This window comes from Anser brachyrhynchus (genome assembly GCF_964034855.1).
Source record: "Anser brachyrhynchus genome assembly, chromosome: W".
Lineage (NCBI taxonomy): Eukaryota > Metazoa > Chordata > Aves > Anseriformes > Anatidae > Anser > Anser brachyrhynchus.
The window spans coordinates 19215597-19229824 of NC_137704.1; the positions used below are offsets into that span (position 1 = coordinate 19215597).

Sequence of the window (14228 nt, forward strand, 5' to 3'; positions counted from 1 at the left end):
CTTTGCTCCCATCAGTCTCTAAAGCAAAAGTGGTCTCTGCTATTTAAAGCAGCACATCTCAAACCTCAGAGCAATCTGGCGGTGGCTCATCACGTGAGGTTTGCAAATCTGTCTGGGTGCCTCCTCCAGACACAGCGCCCAAGCTGGGGCCATGCGGTGGCAAAACCCCAGGTGGCTTCTGCCTCTGTCAGGGACAGGTGTGGGCATGTCTGCGTTTCAATCGAAAAGCAACAGGAGTCATTCCAGAGCATGGTTCTGCTGCCATGCTGAAGCTGCAGGAACATTTTGGAGGCTCCAGGCTGGTGACACTGGTGCTGTCCCCCCAGAGCAAGCCGGCACCAGGGGCACCTTGAGCATTGGGCAGAGGGGCTGTAGCGCTGGTGTTACAGTGGGCACAAAGCAGCCACAGCAACAAAGTGCAAAGTGATGGAAGAGGACAGCCAGCCTCATGCCATCCCTCAGGAAGGGGGAAAAAAAAGAACAAATAAAAAGGAGAAAAAAAACTTGACAAATGCACACCATATTTCTGCACTGACTACGCTGCAGGGAAAGTAAACAAGTCAGTAATCACTCGCCGGTATGCGAAGGCAGATATGCCAGTGCAGCAGCAGTATGGCCAGCTGAAGGCACTTCTGCATTTTGCTGCGAGCTCTTCCTCCATGATGCAGCCCCACCAGCAGCAGATGCCTGCTGTCCCTCCATCTCCCGCACCCCAGCAGGGGCCACTGGCCCCGGGAGCGAGTTTTCCATCCTGTACATAACTGATGCAATTCTGTCAACTGACCTGAGAGTACTGCTGCAACAACAGGTACAGGGAAAGTTTTACATTAACAATAATAATAATAAAAAATATAAAGCCCTATGGGGTTTTTGTTATGCCAGAGGCTGTGCTTGAAGACAGCCTCTGCAGCACACTGATGGCAAGTTTCCAGGAGCTGCAGACCTTTATCAAACAGATTTCTCTCTTTTCACTACACTGGTGCTGAAGGAGGCTCTGGGTGTTACCACCACGCTGAACTGTCCTTGGGAAAGGCCCTGCACCAGGCGGGGCCCAGCCCTGGCTGCAGGAAACTTTCCCAGTCCTTCTGCCTGGGGTCTGCAGCCAGCCTCAGCCTTGCCAGTCTGCCAAAGCCTCCTGTGGAGGTTTGGGTGGTGATGCAGGAACAGGAGCAGCCTGCAGCAGCTGGGAAGGTCTAGAATTCATTTTTTTTGTTGTGGTTGTTTTTCTTCCTTTTAATCTCAGAGAAGGCAAAGCAATTGCTAGGCCACATGTACGGCTAGGTCTTGAGGCACCACTGCAACGCCTGCAAGCTGCAGCTCTGCCTTGACGCAAGGATTTGTGCGGTGATGCAAAGTTAATTTTTAGCCCAGAAGAAACAGAAAATCAACTGACCCAGCCCAGCGCCTGTGCCCATAGCAGAGGCATGGCTTCATGGGGCTGGAAGTGCCATAACATGGAGACATCCCTGCTGTGACAGTGGCATGGAGCTGCTGGTGGTGGCAGAGGTAGATGACAGCCCCACAGCTGATGCACTCTGTTTCTTCTTTCTCAGCTGGTCTCTGCTGTCAGACAGGGTGAAGCCTTCCTCCTCCTCCTCTCCATCTGGAGTCATGATGGGTGCTACAGGTGCTTGCTCCCACTCTGCCACCAGCCCCCGGCAGGGTCATCGAGTGGCTGCACTGCTACCAAATATGGGGCTGATGCCATTGGCTGGTTCAAAGGACCGGGAGGGGAAATGCAGCCACGGCCGCAGCCCCAGCCTCACCCCGCATCCTATGCGGGATCAAGGCCACACTGTTGGGTGCTGCTGGTTCGGGGCCCGGGAAAGCAGGACGCAGCCGCAAGCCTCCCCGTGAGCCCAGGGCAAGACGAGGAGCGGCCGCACGTTTCCTCGCCCCACTCTCCCCCAGCCCCTAGAGTCCCCGGTACAGCGGCTCCCGCCCCAGGGGTCCACCCGCCGACGGGGTCACCACGCTGCGGCGTGGCCCGGCCCCAAGCCCCAAACCAGGGGGAGAAGTGAGGGGTGTCCCGGAGCACCGGGACCCTCCCGGTAAGGGGTCCCCGCGCTAGGCGAGGCCGCGTCGCCCACGCCCCCGACCCCGTACCTGTGCACGAGCGAGAGCGGCGCGCCAGGCCCGCCGAGGCTGTGCGACAGCGGGGCGGCACCGCCCGCTTCCCGCCCCGCCGGCCCACGCCGCGCATGCGCCAGGCCCCATGTGCCACCGGGTGGAGCGGCGCAGTGCGGTGGCCTCAGTCCCCGCGCATCGCCGCCCATGACCCCCCACCGGGCGTCCCCAACAGCCCGGTACCGCACCCACCCTCACTTCGCTGCCACCACCCGCGAACAGCTCCCACTTCGCCGCGCGCGCTCCCGTGCTATCAGCCAATGGCGGGGCTCGCGCTGCTGCGTCACCCGGGGGGCGGAGTGAAGCGAGGCGGGACTGCCTGGTGCTGTGTGAGGGTTGCTGGGAGGGCGGTGGTGTCACTGGCGGGTGGTGGATGCAACGTCGAGGTGAGGCTATGACTGGGCCCGCGGTGGGGACTGGGTTGGGACTGGGTTGGGACTGTTCTCGTTCACTTGGCGGCTCCGCGGTTGGGGGGGGGGGCGCGCGCCCTCCCGCCCGCGCCCTCCCGCGGCTCTTCTGTCAGCCTGGTCGCTTGTTGTCCGCCCTGTGCGTGCTGCTGGGGCACAGAGGCCTGGCTGGCCCCGCTCTCCTTCCTCTTTCACTGTTCTGCCAACGCCTGTGATGTCCTGCTGCTGGCCCGGGGCTGCCCCCTCCTGCTTCACTTTTCCTTTTTCCTCCTCCCTCCGGGGCACCCGTCTGCGTGGCCTAAAAGCTCCTTGGGGTCCCAGGTGCCTTTGTGTTCAGCGGCACCACCACCAGAGGTTTGGGGCTCACTGTGGGTGTCTCGTTCAGATGGCATGCCCAGAGGACCTAGCTGCCCTGGCAGACAAGGACCTGCTTGGCTTTCTCCTGAGCAATGACGCTCACAGCACTGCAGACCCAGGGGAGGAGAACCTCTTGCTGGAGGACTGGGGCATGCCAGGGCCCAAGGTGAGTTCTGCAGGAATCTGGAGGCTGCTGGGTTTGGCTACCTGCTTAGCAGAAGGCTTTTCTCCACAGCTCCTAAACAAGTAGATGGATGACTTCATCAGCCACATGCTGAGCCCCTGTGAAAATGAACCAGGCCCACTGCAGGGCTGTTCATCTGCTGACAGTGACAGCGACATTTCTGAGGATCAGAATCTGTCCCATAGCCCTGGCAGTGACTTTGCCAGCAGCCCTCAGAGCTTGGATATTGTGCAGTTTGATCACAGTTATTCCCTCCATCAAGACTGGCCTGCACTGGAAAGCATGAGGGCTGATATGGCAGAAGGAGATGTTTCCATTGACTTTGTTAAGTGATGTGGGGGGGTTCTTTCTGTCCTAGCTACAGGCAGTGCTGTGCCTAGCAGAAAAGCACCCTGACACAGAGGTTTTGTGTGGGAGCACAAAGTAGCAACGGAGAGACAAGTTTCATGGCTTTCTGTTGCCATAAAATTGCAATTTCACGCTACTCAAATCTGGCTGGTGAGGTGTTTGTGCTGCTTCACTGAGGCCCAGAGCTCGACTCTCCTTTCCTTCCCCAGAGACATGGACGGGTTTGGAAAGCACAACTGAGGCACTGGAACAGAGCTTCAGTTTCCCAATTGCCATTGATGTGGATGCCAAACCCCAGCTCATGCCTAGAGCCACCATGCAGGTACCAACTGCTGTGCCTAAGGAAGCGTGTGGTGGTGGGCCCAGCCTTTGCTACTCATCCCATCTTCCGTTTTTTCTAGTCTTGGCTACTCTGAGGGATATCTTTGGGGAAAGCGTGCTAGTGCTTTGGGAGAGCTTATCCTGGTTCTGCATGCCTTCTCTGCCCTGGGGCGGATCCCCCTCCCTTTACTTTGGATTCTCAGTAGGTATATTTCTGCTGTTTTCCAGCCTGACTTCCCAGAGCTGATGCTGAGTGATGAAGAGAGGCAACTCCTGGAGAAAGAAGGTGTTTCATTACCAACCTGTCTGCCACCGACCAAAGTGAGTCCTCGCTGCAGCCCGTCACTCCCAAACAGACTTGGATTCCTCAAACGCTTCAGCGCTGAAAATGTAGGACGGTGCCTCGACGGGGCAGTGTACAGCAGGGCTCAGGGTCCTGCTCCTTCCTTCAGGGCCCTGGCTGCTCTCAGTCTCCCCACCCCCTTGTGACTGATTGCAGGAGGCAGTTACACTACAAGTGCTTTCAGCCTTCTTCCCACCTGCCTGGTGGCTCATGACCTGCATGCTTTTCATCTTCTTTCAGTGTGCTTTGCTTTTCTGGTATACTGGGAAACTACTAGTATTATCAGCAGGCCAGAGTTTGCCTTGCAGCTTGTGCAGTTCGTTCACTGGTGTGGGAAGAGCAGAGGACAAAAATACATAGGTTTCTGCCTTTCTAAGCAAGGTTGAGTGCTATGCAGGATTTGTAAGGGCTATGCTGCCGTCACCTTGGGGTGGCTGCTAATGAGAAATGGCTCTTGCAGGCTGAGGAGCAGCTTCTTAAGAAAGCGTGCCAAAAGATCCGGAACAAGTAGTCAGCCCAGGACAGTCATTGCAGGAAGAAGATCTATGTGGATGGCCTAGAAAACAGGTATGGGTACACAGCAGCTGTGCTGTGCTGCTGCTGGGGTCTTGCCACCATGGGCAGAAAGCAAGCAGACCTGATGATCCTTGTGGGTCCCTTCCAACTTGGGATATTCTATGATTCTCTGTTTTTCCCCCATGCTGTTTGTCTGTCCTGGGCAGGGTGGCAGCCTGCACGGCTCAGAACAGTGAGCTGCAGAAGAAGGTGCAGCTCCTGCAGAAGCAGAACATGTGAGTTCTCTTTGTTGGGTGTGGCAGGAGATGTGGTGGGGAAGGTTGTTCCTCTGCTTGGGATTGTGGTCTGTCACTGGCTGCAAAAGGGGAGGAGGGGCACGCAGCTTGTGGATCAACTGCTGCGCTAACCTGCTGTGCCTGCACTCCTTCAGGTCTCTGCTTGAGCAGCTGCACAAACTGCAGGCCTTGGTGAGACAGTCCACCACCAAAATGACCACATTGAGCACGTGTGTCATGGTGAGTGGCTTCAGCCCCAGTGTTTGGGAAGGGGTCTCGGCTGTCCCCGTAAGTTTGGGAGACAGGTGTTTATTGCAGCCAGTAATGCCTTTTCACATCCTTTTGCTGAGAGCTCTGCTGATCTTGTTTCCAGGTCCTGGTTCTGTCCTGCCTCATTCTCTCGCCCAGCTTCTACTCGTTTGGGAGCAGAGGGCTGCAGCCAGAGCTTGGAGGTGAGTGCCCAGGGGGCTGAGCATGGTTCCAGGGAAAGTGCTGCCCTCCAGGGCAGAGCACTTCCCACAGAGCCCAAATTCTCGGACACTTCCAACCCAAGAGCCCCTTGCTGATGATGAGTGTATGGTTTGTCTTCCCTTTCTCAGTCCAGTTCCAGACCCTTCCCCAGCCCTGTTGCAGAGGCCTGCCCAAGGTTAGGGGTGATATCAGAACTGCCCAGATCTGCTGTCACTTGGAGCGCAGGCTGTGCTTGGGCCTGGCTGCTGTGAAGCATCCTTTCCCCACCTCCCTGGGAGGAGGCAGCCCTGGTTGAACAGTTTGTTCTTCTCTCACAGGCTCAGTGGTAGCCTGTGCTTAGTAGGATTGCAAGAGGTTGATGGATCCTGCTCTCAAGGTGGGAATGACGAGGCAGCTCTCCCTCTTGCAGCGCTATTGTGGCAGATTCGCGAGTTCCCAAATCAGGCTTGGCAGACAGCACACAGCAGGCAGGAGGAAGCTGCGCTGGAGAGGCTCAGCCCCGAGCCTGAGGACACCTCACTGTTGGGCAGCCTCAGTCAGTCACAGGAAGAGGGGCAGAGTCCACCCAAGCCTGATTTGAGATCTGCATTCAACAGCAACTCATCCTCTGACCCTCCTGTGACAGCAGGCTCTGAGTTGAGCCGTCCCCAGCCACAGGAGCAGTGCTCCTGGAGTGACCCCGTGCACTCGGAGGTGCTGGTGCCATGGAAAGCCAAGAGTCAGGAGTGGGTGGAGCGCGCTGCCACTGTTGTCATCCAGCAGCACCATGCTGATGAGATGTGACCCTCACCTCCTGCTTGCTGCCTACCAGGGTGAGGCAGGGCACCCTGTCAGGGAGGGACAAGCAGAGCTGTGTCAACAGAGAATCTGTCAAAGCAAACGCTTTTAAATCATCTCCTGATTGCTGGCAGCTCAGGGTTTACCAGAGAGGAATCATTTTACAGATGATCTATTCCTACACCCTGCTTTGTATACCTGTAGCAGGAGCCTGCCCGAGATGGGGTGGGAAGCTCTGGGAGCTTTGTTCCCTTCCCCCTGGGCTGGGGAAGGGCTATGGTATGGAGGGTGAAGTCAGCTGGGCCTGAGATGCCAATACCTGGTCTGACTGGAGGCAGGTGGTGCTGATTGCTGCTGTTCCACTTATTTCCTGCCCAGATGGAGATGAACACTCAGTCCTGCTCTTCTTACTGTGTCTGGTGGCCACAAGCACTTCTTCCTTGTCCCTCCTCAGTAATTCTGCAGTACTCTCTGGTGTTTGGGTGTGAGATGGCAAGCTGGATAGTGACCTTCAGTGACAAGCAGTGGTCCTGCCCTTGTGACAGCCCCTATGCTTCCCCTGTTTCTGGTAGCTGTTGAGCCATGGGCTTGCTGCTGGCCTGGCTAGAGAAGGTGTTGGGGGTTCCCAAGCTGTGTGAGCCAGTTCCCTTCGCAGGGGCTAAGCCTTTCTTCTTCCACAGCCTGAAGCCAGGCTTCTGCCCCTTGGGGAGAAGGAGCAAGGCTACTGGGGGAGCAGACCCAAGAGTTGCGAAGCCTCTTGCTCTTCTGAAGGCTTTCCTGTCTGCAGGCTGGGTATGGAGCTGTGCCAAGCTTTGCAGTGAGGCAGTCAGCTGGCTCTAGCTGCTCTGTGGGGTGCAGCAGCTGCTCTGTGAGCTGGGGCTTGGTGTCCTTCCTGCAGTACAGCCCAGTGGTACCTGCTGAGCACCTCTCCTTGCCCTACTTCAGATCTAAGCCGGTGAGGACATTTCATTGTTAATGAAGTGGAAATAAAATATGCTCTCTGTGTAACTGTGCCTTCCATGGTCTTTTCAGTCTGGGGCTGGGCTGACCAGGTGAGGCTGGGCAAGGGGCTGGGAGTATCACAGAAGTACCCCCAAGTGCAGGAGCCCCACTCCCAGTCTAGTAGAGGCTGGGGATGCGTGAACACCCTGGAAACAGTTTGGGACAAACAGGTGTTGTCAGTACCCATGCATGACACCCGTGTGCAGGGAGTGGTGGCAGCAGACCCGTAGCACCATGCCATGCACAGCGGCACTTAGCACAGCAGAACTGAGTAACTTCCCTTGGAGGAAGTGCAAGGAGCTGTTGTCTGCTCCCACTTCTGCTTTTGTAAGGAGAAACTGCACAATCGCAGGAAGTGGAGCAAAGCTGGTGTGGTGCAATAGCCCCCGTCCCCTTGGCCAGGGGGGCCAGAGCTGACCCTGCCACTGGGAAGGCAATGGTTGCTAAATGAAGGCTGTGTGCTGAGCTCAGTTGGGATCACTGGATTCACAGAGGCACCAGCAGCTCCTGAGCTCAGGCTGTAGAGCCCAGCATGAGGTTTGGGGTGCAGGAACCCAGAGAGGCAGGCAGCACCATGCTTATGGCAGAAAAGCACAGGAAAAGGTGCTTGTGTGGATGGACAGGAAGTAAAATTGTTTGCTGCGTCTCTGCTTGCAGAGAAGAAAAAGTGGAAGAGTGCGGCTCACCCATGGACTGTGTCTTGGGACAGGTGACAGCATGTTTCTGCCTGTAGGCTGAGGTGACCCTGGGAAGGCAGCCACTGCTCCTTCCCCAGGGGCCTTCTGCGGTGCCAGCTTGGTCTAGGAGCCCCAGCCTTGCTTTTGTTTTTGTATCTTTATTGATGACTTGGGTGAGGGAATTGAGTGCACCCTCAGTAAGCATGCAGATGACACCAAGTTGGGGGGAAGTGTCGATCTGCTGCAGGGTAAGAAGGCTCTGCAGGACGATCTGGATAGGCTGGACCGATGGGCTGAGGCCAACTGTATGAAGTTCAACAAGGCCAAGTGCCGGGTCCTGCACCTGGGGCGCAACAACCCCAAGCAGAGCCACAGGCTGGGAGATGAGTGGCTGGAAAGCTGCCTGGCAGAGGACCTGGGAGTACTGGTTGATAGTCAGCTGAATATGAGCCAGCAGTGTGCTCAGGTGGCCAAGAAGGCCAACAGCATCCTGGCTTGTATCAGAAAGTGTGGCCAGCAGGTCTAGGGAAGTGATTGTCCCCCTGTACTCGGCTCTGGTGAGTACTCTCGAGTACTTTGTTCAGTTTTGGGCCCCTTGCTACAAGAAGGACATGGAGGTGCTCGAGTGAGTCCAGAGAAGGGCGACGAAGCTGGTGAGGGGTCTGGAGAACAAGTCTTCTGAGGAGCGGCTGAGGGAGCTGGGATTGTTCAGCCTGGAGAAGAGGAGGCTCAGGGGCGACCTTATCGCTCTCTACAGGTACCTGAAAGGAGGCTGTAGAGAGGTGGGGGTTGGTCTATTCTCCCACGTGCCTAGTGACAGGACGAGGGGGAATGGGCTAAAGTTGCCCTAGGGGAGGTTTAGGTTGGATGTTAGGAAGAACTTCTTTACTGAAAGGGTTGTTAGGCATTGGAATGGGCTGCCCAGGGAGGTGGTTGAGTCACCATCCCTGGAGGTCTTTAAGAGACATTTAGATGTAGATCTTATTGATACGGTTTAGTGGAGGACTTGTTAGTGTTAGGTCAGAGGTTGGACTAGGTGATCTTGGAGGTCTCTTCCACCCTAGATGATTCTGTGAAGATGTAAATGGAAAATGTTACCTACAGGTTTAGCGCAAATAAATGGTGGGAGAATTGTGATACCATATTATATTAGATGGTAATTGGAGCACATAATAAAGCATGCTGGGGAACTGAAATATTACAACAGGTTTTTAAGTAGAAAATGGATGGGACCTAATTTGTAAACCATTGTCAGACAGGTATCAAAACAGTGTGTCATATGTCTTAAAAATAACCCACAGACAGGAATCAAACCCCAAATGGGAACAATAGAGAAGGGAAATGTTCCTGGGAAACAGTGGCAAATTGATTTTTTCGAACTCCCAAGAAAAGAGGGGTTTAGATGCTTGTTGGTACTAATAGACACCTTTTCCAGATGGCCGGGAGCATTCCCATGTAGAACTAACAAAGCCAGAGAAGTGTCCAAAATGTTGTTGAATGAAATTATAGTGAGATTTGGTGTACTCTCAGTAATGTCATCTGACAGGGGACCACAGTTCACTGCAGAACTGACCCAACAAGTCAGCAAAGTGCTGGGGATTGACTGGCAACTACACACTCTGTATAGGCCAGGGGCGAGTGGCCAAGTGGAAAAAATGAATCATTTGATAAAACAACAGATTACATATTGGTTTCTTGACAGATTTTAGCATTGGTATCAGGCGCTACCCATGGCACTTCTTAGAATTAGAACTAGGCCTGGGACCAAGGAAAAACTAAGCCCCTTTGGGATATTGTATGGCAAGCCTTACCAAATGCCATACAAAGGAGAAGATCTAACACAAGTAGGAAACCAATATTTATGACAACATATTATAGTTTTGGGCAAGCAACTAGAACAAATCAATAAGAATGTTTTAGGCACTAGACCTTTTATTAGCCTCCCAAGGGGCAGTATGCACTTTAATAAATATTTGTTGCTGTATGTACGTAAATGAGGCAGGACGAATTGAGACTGATCTCAAAAAATATTTGGAAAAGACCAAGATCTTACATAAGGTAGTTCAAGATGACACCTCGTGGGGCTTTTGAGAATTATGGAACAAACTGACCTCTTGGTTACCCAACTTTTATTGGCTTAAGCAGTTGTTTATAGGAATATTGATCTTGCTTATACTAGTATTCTTAACCTGTGTATTAGTACAGTGTGCATTTTGGTGCTGTGTAAAAGGACTAAATGATTATGAAACCTGGAAGTGTAACCAAATCAAGCACCATGTAGAAACTGGTAAGAATTTTATGAAAACTTTGAATCAAGAAGGAGTGCTATAAGCAAAATAATTTGCCTTAGGATAAAGAAAAGGGGGAACTTGAGAGAGGGAACAAGATAAAGGATGTTGATTCCTAGGTCTTAGCTAGCACAACTGTATGTTAACGACCCCAAAGATAGGGGAGTAAAAGACTGTATGCATAGATAAGGGAACCAGCAAGAAGTGCCTTGACTGCTGAAGTCTGTCGAAGACAGGAAAGGCCAGAAGATTAGCAGCGAGGAGACGTACGGAAAACAGACTCCACTGTATTGGTGGTTTTACTCAGGTGGGCGGCTGAGCTCCACCACAACCGCTCTCTCCCTCCCCCTCCTCAAAGAGAAACGGGGAGAAAATATGATGAAAAGGGCTCAAGGGTTGAGATAAGGATGGGGAGATCGCTCAACAATTATAGTCACGGGCAAAACAGACTTAGGGAGATAGTAAGATTTATTACCTATTACTAACAAGATAGAGAAGTGAGAAACAAAGGAAAAAAAAACAAAAATGCCTTCCCCCCATCCACCCTCTTCCACCTCCTCCCCCCGAGCGGTGCAGGGAAACGGGGGAAAGGAGATTATGGTCAGTCTATAGCACCTCGTCTCTCCGCTCCTTCTCAATCACTCTCGGCCCCTGTGCTGTGGGGTCCCTCCCACGGGATGCAGTCCTTGCCGAACTGCTCTGGCGTGGGCTGCCCACAGGCAGCAGCTCTTCGAGAACTGTTCCAGATATGGGTCCGTACTACGGGGTCCATCCCTCCAGAGCAAACTGCTCCAACCTTGATCCCCCACAGGCAGCAGCTCCTGCCAGGTCACCTGCTCCTGCATGGTCTCCTCTCCATGGGCTACAGGTCCAGCCCAGAATCTGCTCTGGCAGGAGTCCTCCACAGACCGCAGCCTCCTTCAGTGCAGGTCCACCTGCTCCACTGTGGTCTCCTCCACGGGCTGCAGCGTGGAACCCTGCTCCACCGTGGTACTCCATGGGCTGCAGGGGGACAGCCTGCTTCACCATGGTCCTCACCGCAGGCCGCAGGGGACTTGTGCTCCATCACCTGGAGCACCTCTCCCCCTCCTTCTTCACTGACCTTGGCACCTGCAAGGCTGTTCCTCACTCCTCTCACTCTCCCAGCTTCTGTGAGGCAGCTTTTTTTTTTTTTTTCTTTCTTTCCCCTGTCTTAAATATGCTCTCACAGAGGCGCAAACAACATCGCTTATTGTCTCGGCTCTGGTCAGCAGCGGGGCCCTTACCTAACATGGGGCAGCTTCTAGATTCTTCTCACAGAAGCCACTCCTATGGCCCCTTGCTACCAAAACCTTGCAACATAAACCCACTACAACAGTCAGTAAGATTGTAAAGTAGGCATGTTTATTCAGCGCTGGGCAGCACGGGGGGTAGTCCCACCAAACTCATGCACACCCCAACGCGGCAACTTGCCTTGGTTGAAGCCAGGAATAGAAGAATGGGGGCTTGCTTTATCGTATTAATGATTTCTAAATAAAACAATCGTAATTATTAAAGCCAGGAATGAAAGAATGGGGGCTTGCTTAATTGCTTTAAAATAGATATTGCTGAGTGTCTTTGCTTACTACTGTGCAAATTAACTGAAACAAGGAGTCTTGGGGCCCCTCACAAAGGATGGTTCCTGACAAAAATGGGGAACCTGTCTCAAAAACCAGCTAAGACTGACCCTGTGGTTTGGAGAAGAGCCAAGGAGCAGCTGAGTCTGTACAAAGGCAGGGGGTCAACTAGTGGTGATGAAGAGGAGTTATTGGCCTGCATCCCGACGACCATCACCAGAAGGCACTGCGCAGGTGCAGATGGGAGGAGTTTATGGAAATGACTTCTTGGAGCTAATTTTAATACAAAGCGGGGATAGGTTATGAATACATATAGGCGTATTGGGAAACTTCATGCATATCTAACTCTTTACTGCATATAACCATGATTCGTGGAAGAACTCTGTAACTCAAAGCAAATAAGTTATAAAGTAGGTATGTGGTTTATTTCAGCGCCGGGTGCATGCGGGATAGCTCCCAAAGGCATGCGCACCTTAACGCGGCAACTTGCTTTGGTTATATGCAGTAAAATATATATATGCACCTACTAGTTCCATAACACAGTTTATATACTTTATTTCTTGAGAACCGGGACCCTCCCCTGTTTCCCCATTGACTGGGTAATCCAGGTTCACAGTCTAGCCGGTGCTTCACAGACAATACATGGCTTTCAGTTGTCAGCCTGTTATCTTTCAAATTTATAGTGACTTTTTACTCTGTGAAGTCATAATGTTTCTTACCTTATCTGACTTGGCTTGACACCCCGTGATTTTCGCTTAATTGCACTCAGGAGTCTGATTGTTGTCTGCATTTTACAGGGTTATCTGGTAAGCTTTCTCATCACTGCAAGCATATCTCAACGCCACATTCCTTCCCTCTAAACAGTGTAACTCTGTGAAAAAACAACATTTTTATTCCCACACCATTGCGGGTTTGAGGGAGTGTGATGTAATCAATCTGCCAGGCCTCTCCATATTTATATTTCAGCCATCGTCCTCCATACCAAAGAGGCTTTGACCACTTGGCTTGCTTGATTGCAGCACGTTTCACAATCATGAATAACCTGTGCTATAGTGTCCATGGTCAGGTCCACCCCTCGATCACGAGCCCATCTGTATGTTGCATCTCTACCTTGATGGCCTGAGGTGTCATGGGCCCATCGGGCTATAAATAATTCACCCTTATGTTGCCAGTCCAGGTCCACCTGAGCCACTTCAATCTTAGCAGCCTGATCCACCTGCTGGTTGTTTTGATGTTCTTCAGTAGGCCGATTCTTGGGCACGTGAGCATCTACGTGTGTAGTGGCTTTACGTGGCAAGGTTTTGGTAGCAGGGGGCCATAGGGGTGGCTTTTGTGAGAAGGATCTAGAAGTTCTCGAAGAACTGCTGCTTGTGGGAAGCCCACACAGGATCAGTTGGGGAAGGACTGCATCCCGTGGGAGGGACCCCACGGCATAGGGGCCGAGAGTGACTGAGAAGGAGCGGCGGCGAAGAAGCGCTATAGACTGACCATAACCCCCATTTCCCCGTTCCCCTGCGCCGCTCGGGGGGAGGAGGTGGAAGAGGGTGGATGGGGGGGAAGGTGCTTTTTGTTTCTTTCCTTTATTTCTCACTTCTCTAGCTTGTTAGTAATAGGTAATAAATCTTGCCATCTCCTTATGCTGAGTCTATTTTGCCCGTCACGATAATGACTGTGCGATCTCCCCATCCTTATCTCAACCCTTGAGCCCTTTTCATCATATTTTCTCCCCGTTTCTCTTTGAGGAGGGGGAGTGAGAGAGCGGTTGTGGTGGAGCTTGGCTGCCCACCTGAGTAAAACCACCGCAACGTGGCGTACCTTTACAACCAGGTTCTCTACCCGGGTGGCAATATCTTGCCACAATGCAGCAGCCCAGATGGGTTTACCCCTGCGCTGCCAGTTGTTCTGCTTCCATTGCTGTAACCACCCCCTCAGGGCATTTGCTACCATCCATGAATCAGTATAGAGATAGAGAACTGGCCACTTTTCTCGTTCAGCAATATCTAAAGCCAGCTGGAAGGCTTTCACTTCTGCAAACTGACTCGATTCACCTTCTCCCTCAGCAGCTTCTGCAACTCGTTGTGTAGGACTCCATACAGCAGCTTTCCATCTCCGATGCTTTCCCACAATATGACAGGACCCATCAGTGAACAGGGCATATTGCTTCTCATTTTCTGGTAGCTTGTTGTACAGTGGGGCTTCTTCAGCACGGGCCACCTCCTCCTCTGATGATATCCCAAAATATTTGCCTTCTGGCCAGTCCACAATCACTTCCAGGATTCCTGGGCGACTGGGGTTTCCTATTTGAGCCCGCTGAGTAATCAGTGCAACCCACTTGCTCCATGTAGCATCAGTTGTATGATGTGTAGAGGGGACCCTTCCTTTGAACATCCAGCCTAGTACCGGCAGTCGGGGTGCCAGGAGGAGCTGTGCTTCAGTACCGACCACTTCCGAAGCAGATCGAACTCCTTCATATGCTGCCAATATCTCCTTTTCCCTTGGAGTGTAGCGGGCCTCAGATCCTCTGTATCCCCGACTCCAAA

The 14228-nt window shown here is 52.9% G+C and overlaps 2 protein-coding genes and 1 pseudogene across 5 annotated transcripts in view; 2 read left to right on the forward strand and 1 right to left on the reverse strand.

Moving 5' to 3' along the window:
- The window catches only part of LOC308184707 (talin-1-like), a 34385-nt gene extending 32156 nt beyond the window's left edge, over positions 1-2229 (reverse strand). For 2 of the 3 annotated variants that reach the window (XM_080572036.1, XM_080572034.1), the window contains exon 1: positions 2107-2229. The gene's annotated coding sequence lies outside the window, so the exon portion shown is untranslated. The other variant, XM_080572035.1, reaches the window with a different exon arrangement.
- The window catches only part of LOC308184794 (collagen and calcium-binding EGF domain-containing protein 1-like), a 198871-nt gene that overhangs the window by 90762 nt on the left and 93881 nt on the right, over positions 1-14228 (forward strand). The window lies entirely within an intron of this gene.
- LOC308184978 lies at positions 2202-7134 on the forward strand (annotated as a pseudogene). The gene is made up of 10 exons (XR_013956140.1): positions 2202-2513; positions 2920-3057; positions 3127-3404; positions 3607-3745; positions 3973-4065; positions 4548-4654; positions 4810-4878; positions 5034-5118; positions 5252-5330; positions 5759-7134. The product of XR_013956140.1 is annotated as an uncharacterized misc_RNA (transcript).